This window comes from Ambystoma mexicanum, chromosome 1q, assembly GCF_040938575.1.
Source record: "Ambystoma mexicanum isolate Mex_15411 chromosome 1q, UKY_AmexF1_1, whole genome shotgun sequence".
Classification (NCBI taxonomy): domain Eukaryota; kingdom Metazoa; phylum Chordata; class Amphibia; order Caudata; family Ambystomatidae; genus Ambystoma; species Ambystoma mexicanum.
In genome coordinates this window covers 1,202,592,334-1,202,605,468 of record NC_090922.1, presented here as the reverse complement: position 1 = coordinate 1,202,605,468, position 13,135 = coordinate 1,202,592,334, and positions in this window count along the sequence as shown.

The window sequence follows — 13,135 nt, the reverse complement described above, 5'->3', positions numbered from 1 at the left end:
GCAAGAACGCCAGCAGCATACCTATTGGGCCTGTTCCCAAGAGGGCACCGGCAGATGACGCATGTGGCAAAAATGAAAGATTTAATGACGATACTAGCGAAACGCCGCATAGCGATGGCATGGAACAAGAGAGAAGGCCCTTCGAAGGAAGGATGGTGGGCCGACCTACAAAAATGGGCAATAGCGGAGACGGCAGTCTGGGCGAGAGCTACACAAAAGGGAGAGAGCAACAGCGGAGCCAGATTACAAGCATGGAACTCCCTGGTGCAAGACCTGCTTGGCAGTGGAGGCGATGACGATACGACTGACAGTAGCGATCCAGGGGACACAGAAAACGACGAAATTGAACCGCCCACGTCGGGAGGCACTACATAACTCACAATGGAGAGAACTAAGGGGAAGGAAAAGAAGAGGTTGTGACCTGTGCGGACTCTGAACAGTGCAACTCCAACTGGGAAAGACCAGCAAACACACGCAAAGACAAGGCCAAGGGAAATTTCCGAGGAAAGGAGTAAGGCCACTGGGAGACTGGCCCCTCAGCCACGAACTTGACAACGACCGGCGCCGGCCCCGAGGCGGCAAAGGACCAAGAACATAATGCGGCTGCCTTTAGGGAGAGGGAGGGGGGAGGGAGGGGTGAAAGACAATGGGAGAGGGACTTTCGTTTCTGTTTTTTGTTTGTTCTCTCCCATCCCTTTTATGTTGTAAAACCAATAAAAAGAAGTTAAAAAAAAAAAAAGACTATGTGTCTGCATTGCGGAAACGTAAGCTGCAATCGCATAAGAAATTCTGTAGCGGGGAAGGCAGGGAGGGAGCGATTTGGAATACTTCGTCGGACCCTCCCATCAAAAGAACATTACCAGGTAAGAAGGTAACTTGTTCTTCGAGGGGATTGGGTCCTACGACGTATTCCATATCTATGACAGACTCCCAAAGCAGTACCAATGCAAGGAGGTGGGAAACAAATTTAGAAACAGAAATTTAGAATGCCCAATCAAATTGCGGAGTAAAGGACCGCCTTGCCAAAGGCCAGATCCTGCCCCCGGATGGAATCGAGGGAGTAGTGACGTACAAAATTATGTACCGAAGCCCAGGTGGCTGCATCACAGATGTTACGAATAGGAACACCCCTCTGTAGGGCAGTAGAGGCAGCCATACCCCTGGTAGAATGGGCCCGTAAGCTGACTGGTGGGACCTTACCCGCTAAGCGGTAACACTCAGAGATAGCCAAAATAATCCAGCAAGACAAAGTCTGTTTCATCACAGCTTGTCCCAAACGCTTTCCAGCGTAACCAATGAAGAGTTGATCGTCCACTCTGACCCGGGACATGCGTGAAATATAAATGCTTAACGCTCTCCTAGGATCAAGCCTATGGAGCCTCTCCTCTTCCGTACCAGGATGTGGAGGAGGATAAAATGCCGGAAGAACAACCTTCTGGCCTAAATTAAATTCCGATACCACCTTCGGAAGAAAGGAAGGACGAACTCAAAGGACAACCCTGCCCTTATGAAACACAGTGAAGGGTGGCTTAACTAAAAGTGCCTGTAACTCACTCACTCTGCGAGCGGAAGTGACCGCAACCAAAAATACAGTTTTAAGAGTTAACAGTCTCAAAGGGCATGAATGCAAAGGCTCAAACGGAGCACCCATCAGAAACTTGAGAACAAGGTTCAAATCCCAACCGGGCACCTGGAAATGTGACGGAGGGAACACATTAGTGAGCCCTTTCAGAAACTGAGAAATTAAAGGAATTTTAAAATAGGAACACTCTTCAGACGAGTGCTTAAATATGGACAGCGCCGCCAGGTAAAATTTAATGGTACCCACTTGAAGGCCCCTGTGGGCCAAAGAAAGCAAAAAAGACAGAACCATGGGAATGTCACATGCAAAAGGATCCACATTCTTAACCCTGCACCAGTCGCAGAACTTACGCCAACGGCAACGGTACAGGGACTTTGTTGCGTGCTTTGTGGCCGAGAGCAACACCTCCATCACGTGTTCAGGGAGGTCCCAATCCTTATACCTCAACCTTTCAGAAACCAAGAGTGAAGTTTGAGGGATCTGACCTCTGGATGGAGAACCTGACCCCCCTCCCGTGAGAGCAGATCGTCTCGGTAGGGAAGACGACGTAGAGGACAGATGGACAAGTCGACAAGGTCCGGGTACCACGTCCTCCGGGCCCACACCAGACCAATGAGGATCATCCGGGAACCAAACCTCGTAACCTCCGCAGTACTTGCGGGATGACAGGGACTGGAGGAAATGCGTACAGCAGTGTGAATGACCACTCCAACCCGAACCCGTCTCCTAAGCCTTCTTTTGGAGGAAATTCCCGCGAGCAGAACCTCTCGCACTTCCGGTTGACACTGGAGGCGAAGAGATCCGCTTGAGGATCTCCAGGAGAATCTCCTGAGCCAACTCCCACTCGTGAGAGATCGCGCTCTGCCTGCTCAGAGCATCCGCCGTCTCGTTTTCGTCTCCGGCCAGATGAACTGCCGAGATTGAAACTTCCTGCTGGATCGCCCAGAACCAGAGCTGCATCGCCTCCCTGCACAGAGGAAGTGACCCTGCCCCCCCCTTTTTGTTGAGGTAGTGCATGGCCACCGTGTTGTCCGTCAGGATCAGGACATTCTTTCCTCGCACAGTCAGCAGAAAAGCCTTCAGGGCTAGCCTGACGGCCCTCAGGTCCAACAGACTGATATGGAGTCTGGACTCCGACGGAGACCAACGACTGCTGACTGTCAACTCGTTGGCATGAGCTCCCCATCCCGTGAGGGATGCGTCCGGCACGATCGTCACCTCCGGCAAGGGCAGCCAAAATGGAGCCCCCCTCATCAGATTGACTTCATCGGCCCACCACAGAAGGTCCTGGGTGAAGGAGGATGGCACCTGAGCAGGGTCCGACATCCTGCCGGAGGACCGAAACCACTGGAGCTTGAGTGCCCATTGCAAAGATCTCATCCACAACCTGGCCTCTGGCACCAGAAGAATGCAGGATGCCATGAGGCCGAGCAGTCTCAAGAACTCGAACGCTGGGAGACTCTGGGCAAGTAGAAACTTGTGCACCATCTGCTGAATGTGATGAGCCCTCACCTGGGGAGGAAAACACTGCCCCAGGGACGTGTCGAGCACTGCTCCGATGTACTGGAGCCTCTGAGTTGGTGTCAAATGGACTTCTTTAAGTTGAGGGAGAAGCCCAGTTTGTGGAGGGAGTGGCAGGTGACGGACAGATGATCCAGGACTTGCTTGGGAGAGCGCACCCTGATCAACCAATCGTCCAGGTAGGGGTAGACGTGAATCCCCCCTTTCCTGAGGGGTGCTGCCACCACTACCATGAGTTTGGTGAAAACCCTCGGGGCGGAGGTCAATCCGAACGGCAGGACCCGAAACTGAAAGGGCGAGTCGCCAACCGCGAACCTCAGGTACTTCTTGTGCTTTGGATGTATCGGCACATGAAAATAAGCGTCCTTGAGGTCGAGAGACACCAACCAGTCCTGAAGTTGAAGGGCCTGGAGGACTTGAGAGAGAGTAACCATCTTGAGCTTGTCCTTCCTGAGGAGTTTGTTCAAACCGCGCAAGTCCATGATGGGTCTCAATCCCCCATCTTTCTTGGAAATCAAAGAATAAGGGGAATACCATCCCTTGTTCCTCTCCACTACAAGCACCAGTTCTATGGCGCCTTTCTCCAGCAGGGATTGAATTTCCTGCGCAAGGAGCGGATCCGGACTCTTCAAAGAGAGATTCCCCGGTGGACTGTCTTGAGGCCTCTGCCGGAAAGGAAGACAGTAGCCGTGGGTTATGATCTCTAGAACCCACACATCTGAAGTAATGGCACGCCACTCTGCAAGATTCTGCGCCTACCTTCCCCCAACCGGCGAACCATGGGACATGGCCTCATGACTGAGCTGAAGCGGCTGCAGCGTTGCCTGAGGGCAAAGAGGCAACAGCCCGAGCGGCCTTGGCACCGCAAGTACCTTGTTTTCCACCTCTGGCACTCCTACGGTGGGCCCTTTGGCAGCTCCTCTCGCTTTACCAAAGGATGAGTAATAACGAAAGGAACCTCCCCTCCATTGCTGTCCCCTAGGACGAAAAGGCAGAGGTTGTCAAACTGCAGCACCCAACGACTTTGCTGCAGCTTTTGAGGTCTGCAACCTCTCAAGGCTCTCGTCAGCCTTGCTGCCAAAAAGATGTTCCCCGTCAAAGGGCATGTTGAGGAGCCGGGCCTGCACATCAGGAGCAAACCCCGACTTCCGCTACCACGCAAACCTGCGTATCACGGTGCTCGCTGCCATGGACCGGCTGACGCAATCTGCCATGTCCAAACCCGACTGAACGGCCTCACACATGGCATCCTTGCCAAGGAAACCATCCCGTTCATCCCCTTCGGGAATATGTTCAGCCGCTAAGGAAACACAGTTCCACAGAGTGTGCGTGAAACGTGCCAAGGCACATACAGAGTTGGCCGCCTGAAGCGCCATACCCCCTGAAGAAAACACTTTCTTCGCCCAGCCGTCAAAACGCTTGTCGTCCCTATCAGGAGGGATGGTAGGATACGACGCCTGCTTTGCCGGGGCCGTAGCCGCCTGCACCACCAAACTCTCCGGAGTGGGGTGCTTGGACAAGTAGCAGGGGTTGCTACTGGCTGGGCGATATTTTCACGGCAAAGACTTGCCCCCTGCCGGGAGACTCCCCGGAGCAGTCCAAGCTGTCGTCACCCTCCTCTGTAGAGCCATATGAAACGGCAGTACCAGGTCAGTTGGTGGACCAAGGTCGAGGATATCCGTAAGGTCATCCTGAAGAAACTCCCCTGGGGGAGCAGACCATCCCAAGTACTCGGTGACCCTAGACATAAGGCGCCAGTACGAGGAGTCGGCATGAGTGCCAGGCTCAGGCCTACAAAACTCCACCTCCGGAGAGGTGTGCAGCCCACTAGCATCAAGCAGGGACTGCCTCAAGTCCTCAAATTGGCTATGGCCCGAGAGAATCTTGTCAGGCACCGTATTAGGAACCATGCCATCATCAGAGCCTTCATCCACCTCTGAAATAAACTCAAGATGGTGGTAAGAAGGCATAGAATGTGAACCAAAGCCATGCTTGACCTTGGTCAGAGCCTTTCTAGGGGGTTCCACCAAGCCTTGGGGTACCCCCATAGACACAGCCTTGAAAGGCGTCGAGGGCGTCGAGTGAATCGGCTTCGACGCCGAACGCGGCGCCGACAGCATCGATGGCGTCGACACAGGCCTCAAGGCTGGAGCTCCGAGCGTGTCCTTCGACAGCCTTGGCGCCGACGACTTCTTAGGAGCCAGGGCCTCGAAAGAGTCTGTCGAAGACCTCGGCGCCACCGGCGTTGATGTCTTCCTCGAAGACATTACAAGTTTGCACGGTCTTGAGCGCGTCGAGGACCGGGACCTGGACCGGGCATGACGAGAACGATTCCCCTTGTCCGAGCGGGACCTCTCCCGTGAATCGTGCCGACCACCCGAGCCCGAAGGCGTGCGAGCGGTGTCTCTCGACCGATCACGACCGACCTCACTCGGAGGCACGGACAGACCGGTTGTCATGACCACTGCTTCCAAAGAGTCAGGACCTACCCAACATCCTTGGAAGCAGGCTCATAACATATACTATCGGCACCAGCAAGTCCCAATAGGGACCTTTTGGACCTTGTCCTGGCACCGGTGGTGCCAGGCTCATAGCATGGACCCGTCCCGGCACAGGAAGCGCCGGGCTCATAACAAGTGTGAAAGTGCTTGGGTGGACCTACCTGCAGCAGACCATGCTGCTTACTTACCAGCAAGATGATGTTTCACTCTCTTCTGGCAGGGACTACTTTTCCTTCTGGGTGGGGCAGGCACCACTCCCTGGATCATTGATGCTGGACCCCTTCTGGAAGCAGGAACTCTTTTGCCTGGGCGAGGCTGTGGAAGAAGACACCTAAGCACTCCTATGGACTATTTAAACCACACCCGATTGGTGCAAAGTGCATCGCGTTATTCTGCATCTGCAGCAGGACGCTCACCGTGTCAGCTCCAGCGAATCTTCAGTTCCGGATCCTGTGAATACGAAAATTACCTGCTGGGAACCAATCTTCAGTCTTCAGCAGCTCCTGCAAAACAAAAGGCACAGGTTAGGCAAAGGCAAAGTTAGCGGTTCAACTTACCCGATCCATCGGCAGCATTCAAGGCGTTTTTTCTGCATTTCTCGTCCGGCATCGGGCCTGCAAAGACAAAGAACATTGGTTAGTAACGCTTAGTTACAAAACTGCTTACCTGTGTTACGCTCGCTCCAACTCTGCTCGCGCTGCATTCCGGCACCTGTAAAGACAAAAGAGACATTAAGGTGCATTCTACAGCCCTAGAGCAGCCTTTCTACTTTCCTTCGTATTCACCATCTTCTTGTTACGCTCTCTGCCACGAACCTGGGGGAGCATCTTCTTCGGCACCGACAGCATCTGAAAGGGAAAAGACATAGACATTAAGGAGATAAGACATTTGAAGAGAGCAATCTAAAGGGAACTTTAATACTTACAAGTCACGCTCGTGCAGCACACGGCGGCATCGCTCTCAACTTACCCTCTGCAATCAAGAGGCTGAACTCATATCCAGTGAAGTAACTGGACCCAGCGCCCCTGCACAAGACGCAGGATGGAGAGCCCAGCATTCACCTATTTAAGGTGAGCACAACAATCGACTAAGTACCACGGGGAGAGAGGGAGAGAGGGGCTTGGAACTTCTCCCCCTTCCAGCCAATAATACCTTGATTTTCCACTTGCAGACACCTCACCCTTCAGGTCAAACTTTCGGTGAGAAAGGGGCCAAATCCGGGAGCCAAACGAATCCTACGCCTAACGTTGAAGACGGTTTCACCGTCCAGTCAAGACCCGCGCCTCCGAGGGAACCAGGTGAGCGTTACAGAACGCGAAGCCTTACCACATATTTCCCGCCCAGGCGCAATGGAAACTTCAGACACAGACCAATTGGCCCAGTTGCTCGGGGAGTTGAGAGCAGAAGTACACGCAGCGCGCCAGGAAACAAATGCCCTAAGGAGGGAGTTAGTGGTTTCTAAGGAACGAACAGACGATTTGGCTAGACAATTGTTGCAAGCCCAAGCGGGACAAACTCCTCTGCCTACCCCTGGGGGGAGCCATGCTCCAACGACTTCCTCTAATCCGGTGCAAATTAATCTACCAGGAAATGTACCTTTGGCCCCGCCCGAACGCTTTTCAGGTGATCCGAAAAGATATGCTGTGTTCATCAATCAGTGTCGTTTGCACTTTTTGTGTAGACCTGCCGCTTTTCCAACGGACCAGGCTAAGGTGGCCTTCGTGCTCTCATATCTTAGTGGCAGTGCCGCAGATTGGTCTATTCCTTTAGTGACTCAGGATAACCCTATTCTTTATAATTTCCAGGACTTCCAAGCTAGTATGGAAAGATTGTTTGCAAGACATTCTCAGGGACAGGCCCTGGACAATGAACTTCTTTCACTACGACAGGGCAATCAAGATCTTCTGGCCTACATTGCATCATTTAACAGACTAGTGGTTGAAACCGGATGGCCTGAGGATAAGAGGATCACCCTTTTCTACAGAGGCCTGCGTGGAGAACTTAAAGACGTTCTGGCTCAGGTGGTGAATCCTCCACAAGACTGTTCCGAATACATCGATCTGGTGGTTCAATTGGATCATAGAATACAAAATCGAAAAGCCGATCGTTCCAGAATTGAGACTCGAACATTTTCAAGACCACAGAGTTCCGCTAAAGGAAATGATACCGTGGAACCCATGCAGATTGGGGTTGTGAAAGGACCTCTAACCCAAAAGGAAAGGGAAAGGAGAAGACAACTGCAATTGTGCCTCTATTGCGGAAACTCAGGGCACTTCCTTCAAGATTGCCCAGTGAAACCAAGGAAGAAGACAGTAGGAGCTTCCGATAAAGGTGCCAAAGGTTCAGAGTCGGAAAACGACCTCGCCCGACAAGTGTAGAGGTCCGCTTGCCGAGCGTTAAAACCAGTTCTTTGACCTCGCATTTCATCATGCCCATGGTCCTCGTGAGTCCAGAACAACCCAATCGTATGCATGCCATTAAAGCATACATTGATAGTGGCGCAATCTGCAATTACGTGGACTGTGAATTGGCCGCCAGGATGAATCTATCTCTTTGTCCTAAGACGGTGAAAGACGTCATCACCACCGTGGATGGTACGGAAATAGCTTCCGGACCAGTAACTCACACCACCATGGAAGTGACGTTGGTAAGCCAAGATGGACATCAAGAGAAGATCGTGTTTGATGTGATCAAGGCTCCGCAGTTTCAAGTTATCCTGGGAATCCCTTGGTTGGAGAAACACAATCCCCAAATCAATTGGCGAGCAAAGACAATCCAGTTTCCAGAATGCGCTCCTACCTGTTATCCTCAGCCTCCCACTAAGCTAGTAGCAACTACTTCTGAGAGTCCTCACCTGCCTCCTGAATACCGGGAATTTCAAGATGTCTTTCGGAAAGATCAAGCTAATTCGCTGCCTCCTCACAGATCATACGACTGCCAGATAGACTCGGTTCCGGGATCCACTCCTCCGTGCAGTCGAATTTATGCCCTCACAGAACCTGAAAATCTTCACCTGAGGCAGTATTTGGACCAGTACCTGGCTAATGGATTTATCCGTCCTTCGAAGTCCCCAGCCTCTTCAGCTTTGTTCTTCATTCCAAAAAAAGAAGGGGACCTAAGAACATGTATAGATTACCGTGCCCTGAACCAGATTACGATTAAGAACAGATATCCGTTACCATTGATCCCTGAACTCCGTTACCATTGATCCCTGAACTTCTTGACCAAGTTAAAAGTGCCTGTATCTACACAAAGCTGGACCTCAGAGGAGCTTACCATTTAGTACGAATAAAAGAGGGCGACGAATGGAAGACGGCCTTTCGTACTAAATATGGACTGTTCGAGTATCAAGTAATGCCCTTTGGCTTATGCAACGCACCGGCTGCTTTTCAGTATTTTATGAATGACGTCCTCAGAGAGCTCATTGACTTATGTGTAGTTGTCTATATTGATGACATTCTGGTCTACATGTCCTCTGAGGCGGATCATCGAAAACACGTCACAGCAGTACTGGAGAGGCTCCGAAAACACCGACTTTTTGCAAAGCTGGAGAAATGCGTTTTTCATGTCACTGAGGTCGAATTTTTGGGATTTATTTTGTCACCTAATGGAGTCCACATGGACTCAAGAAAAGTGGACGCTATCATTAAGTGGCCCTCACCAACGTCTGTGAAAGGAGTTCAAAGCATGTTGGGCTTCGCCAACTTTTATCGTAGATTTATTCCTGATTTTTCTCGAGTAGTCCAACCCATTACAGCCCTTCTCAGAGAGAATAAACGTTTCGAGTGGTCTACGGAGGCTGAACAAGCTTTTCAGGAACTAAAAACAAAATTCACCTCGGCTCCAGTTTTAAAACACCCTCGCCCGGAACTTCCCTATATCGTGGAGACTGATGCTTCCAGTCTCGCAATGGGAGCAGTGCTTTCGCAAAGAGACCCAGAAACAAACCAGTTACACCCAGTGGCATTTTGGTCCCGCAAATTTTCGGCTCCCGAAATCAACTATACCATTACAGATAAGGAACTTTTGGCTATTAAGTCTGCCTTTAAAGCCTGGCGGCATTATCTCCTGGGAGCCCGACACACAGTCACCGTCATCACAGATCATCGTAATTTACAGTACCTTAAATCAGCCAAAGCTCAATCCTCTAGAAACTTCGCTGGGCATTATTTTTTGCCGAATTCGACTTTGTGATAACTTACCGACCAGGCAACAAGAATGGTAAAGCAGATGCTCTCTCCCGAATTGGAGTAGATGAACTCACGACCAATCCTGAACCTGTACCCATAATTCCGGAACAGAGAATCCTGGGTTTGATAAATGCACAATCCATTGAAGACATTGAAGCTAAAGTTAAAGAACTTCTGACTCCAGCAGAAGTGCAAGACTGGCAACTCAAGGGAAAAGATTTCACAATGGATAAGAACTTACTATACTTTCGAGGAAGATTATATCTACCATGTACCGATTTACAAAGACAGGTGATCGCTTGTTACCATGACTCCTTAATGGAAGGACATCCCGGCATTGCCAAAACGTCGGAAAAGATAAAAAGACATTTCTGGTGGCCGTCTTGGAGAAAGGACATTAAGGATTTCATAAATTCCTGTGGTATGTGCGCTCAAAGCAAAAGCCAGAAGGAGAAGCCAGCAGGCCTCTTACATCCAATAGACATTCCTCCACACCCGTGGCATACTCTCTCCATGGACTTCATCACGGATTTACCACCATGCTCCGGATTTAATACAATCTTAGTGATTGTGGACCTATTCTCGAAGATGGCTCATTTTATCCCATTGAAAGGGTTACCTACAGCTTCAATTCTGGCCCGAGAGTTCCTCGAAAACATCGTTCAGTTGCACGGCTTTCCTTCAGTTTTAATCTCAGATAGAGGAAGTCAATTTATTTCCCACTTCTGGCGGAGTTGTTGTCGCCTAGCCCAAATTGACGTAAGGCTTTCAACCAGCCATCATCCCCAGACCGACGGGCAGACCGAGAGGACCAACCAAACCCTGGAACAGTATCTGCGCTGCATGTTACAACAGTCGGAGGGCACTTGGAAAGACATTCTCTGGATTGCGGAGTACGCTTATAATAATTCAGTCCATGCCGGAACCGGAAAAACTCCTTTTTTTCTTTTATATGGACTCCACCCTCGCACCTCAAATCTTGATCCACCTCAGACTCTTGGGACACCCGCTGTAGATCATCTGCATTCTACAATCACTCAAGCCTTTAAAGAGGCCACGTCTCACCTTAAGCGGGCCAAGGAACAATACAAGAAGTGTGCGGACATACATCGAAAGGAAGCTCCTCAATATCTTGTGGGAGATCAAGTCTGGCTTTCCACCAAACATTTACCTCTAAAAGGATCGCGAACTTTCAATCCACGATACCTGGGACCTTACCCAATCACTGCCATAATTAATCCAGTGGCAGTTAAATTGGGCCTACCTGCCCATATGAAAATACATCCAGTTTTCCACGTTTCTCTACTGAAACCCATGCAACCTGGAACCCGTTTGACGAAATCTCCAGACCCTATTCTTGTGGACGGAGAACTGGAATTCGAAATACAAGACATCTTAGACTCCAAGATTTCCAAATCAAAATTATACTATCTGATTGACTGGAAAGGTTATGGCCCCCAGGAACGATCTTGGGAACCGTCGGAACATGTTCATGCACCCCGTCTGGTTAAGAAGTTTCATCGAACTTTTCCTGATAAACCGAAACCCCCGGAGAAGACGAATTTGGTAGGGGCCTTGAGGGGGGGGGGGGGTGCTGTCATGACCACTGCTTCCAAAGAGTCAGGACCTACCCAACATCCTTGGAAGCAGGCTCATAACATATACTATCGGCACCAGCAAGTCCCAATAGAGACCTTTTGGACCTTGTCCTGGCACCGGTGGTGCCAGGCTCATAGCATGGACCCGTCCCGGCACAGGAAGCGCCGGGCTCATAACAAGTGTGAAAGTGCTTGGCTGGACCTACCTGCAGCAGATCATGCTGCTTACTTACCAGCAAGATGATGTTTCACTCTCTTCTGGCAGGGACTACTTTTCCTTCTGGGTGGGGCAGGCACCACTCCCTGGATCATTGATGCTGGACCCCTTCTGGAAGCAGGAACTCTTTTGCCTGGGCGAGGCTGTGGAAGAAGACACCTAAGCACTCCTATGGACTATTTAAACCACACCCGATTGGTGCAACGTGCTTCGCGTTATTCTGCATCTGCAGCAGGACGCTCACCGTGTCAGCTCCAGCAAATCTTCAGTTCCGGATTCTGTGAATACGAAAATTACCTGCTGGGAACCAATCTTCAGTCTTTAGCAGCTCCTGCAAAACAAAAGGCACAGGTTAGGCAAAGGCAAAGTTAGCGGTTCAACTTACCCGATCCATCGGCAGCATTCAAGGCGTTTTTTCTGCATTTCTCGTCCGGCATCGGGCCTGCAAAGACAAAGAACATTGGTTAGTAACGCTTAGTTACAAAACTGCTTACCTGTGTTACGCTCGCTCCAACTCTGCTCGCGCTGCATTCCGGCACCTGTAAAGACAAAAGAGACATTAAGGTGCATTCTACAGCCCTAGAGCAGCCTTTCTACTTACGTGCCTTCGTATTCACCATCTTCTTGTTACGCTCTCTGCCACGAACCTGGGGGAGCATCTTCTTTGGCACAGCATCTGAAAGGGAAAAGACATAGACATTAAGGAGATAAGACATTTGAAGAGAGCAATCTAAAGGGAACTTTAATACTTACAAGTCACGCTCGTGCAGCACACGGCGGCATCGCTCTCAACTTACCCTCTGCAATCAAGAGGCTGAACTCATATCCAGTGAAGTAACTGGACCCAGCGCCCCTGCAGGATGGAGAGCCCAGCATTCACCTATTTAAGGTGAGCACAACAATCGACCAAGTACCACGGGGAGAGAGGGAGAGAGGGGCTTGGAACTTCTCCCCCTTCCAGCCACTAATACCTTGATTTTCCACTTGCAGACACCTCACCCTTCAGGTCAAACTTTCGGTGAGAAAGGGGCCAAATCCGGGAGCCAAACGAATCCTACGCCTAACGTTGAAGACGGTTTCACCGCCCAGTCAAGACCCGCCCCTCCGAGGGAACCAGGTGAGCGTTACACCGGTGCCCTGCAGTTCGAGAATCGCTAACATTTTCTTCCCGAAGGAAGCCCATTCCTCTGGCGTCGCCAGCTTGGTAGGGTAAGCGACCCGCCGACGGGCGGAGTCCTCGGAAGAGGACGGGGAAGGCGACCGATGACGGCGCTTCTGGGAGTGCCTCGAAGAGACAGAGGAGTGGCGGGACCGACTCCGGGACCGAGACCCACTGGACTTCCGACGACGACGCAGAGAGTCACCTCTCGAATCGTCCGTCGAAAGCCCTGCAGACCTCGCCTTCCGTGGCGTAGACACCTTACCTACCGATAACTTCTTTGTGCGCTCCCGCAAGGCTTTAGACGTGAGCGACTGGCAGTCGACACAGTCATCCGTGTCATGGGCCTCCCCGAGGCACCAGAGGC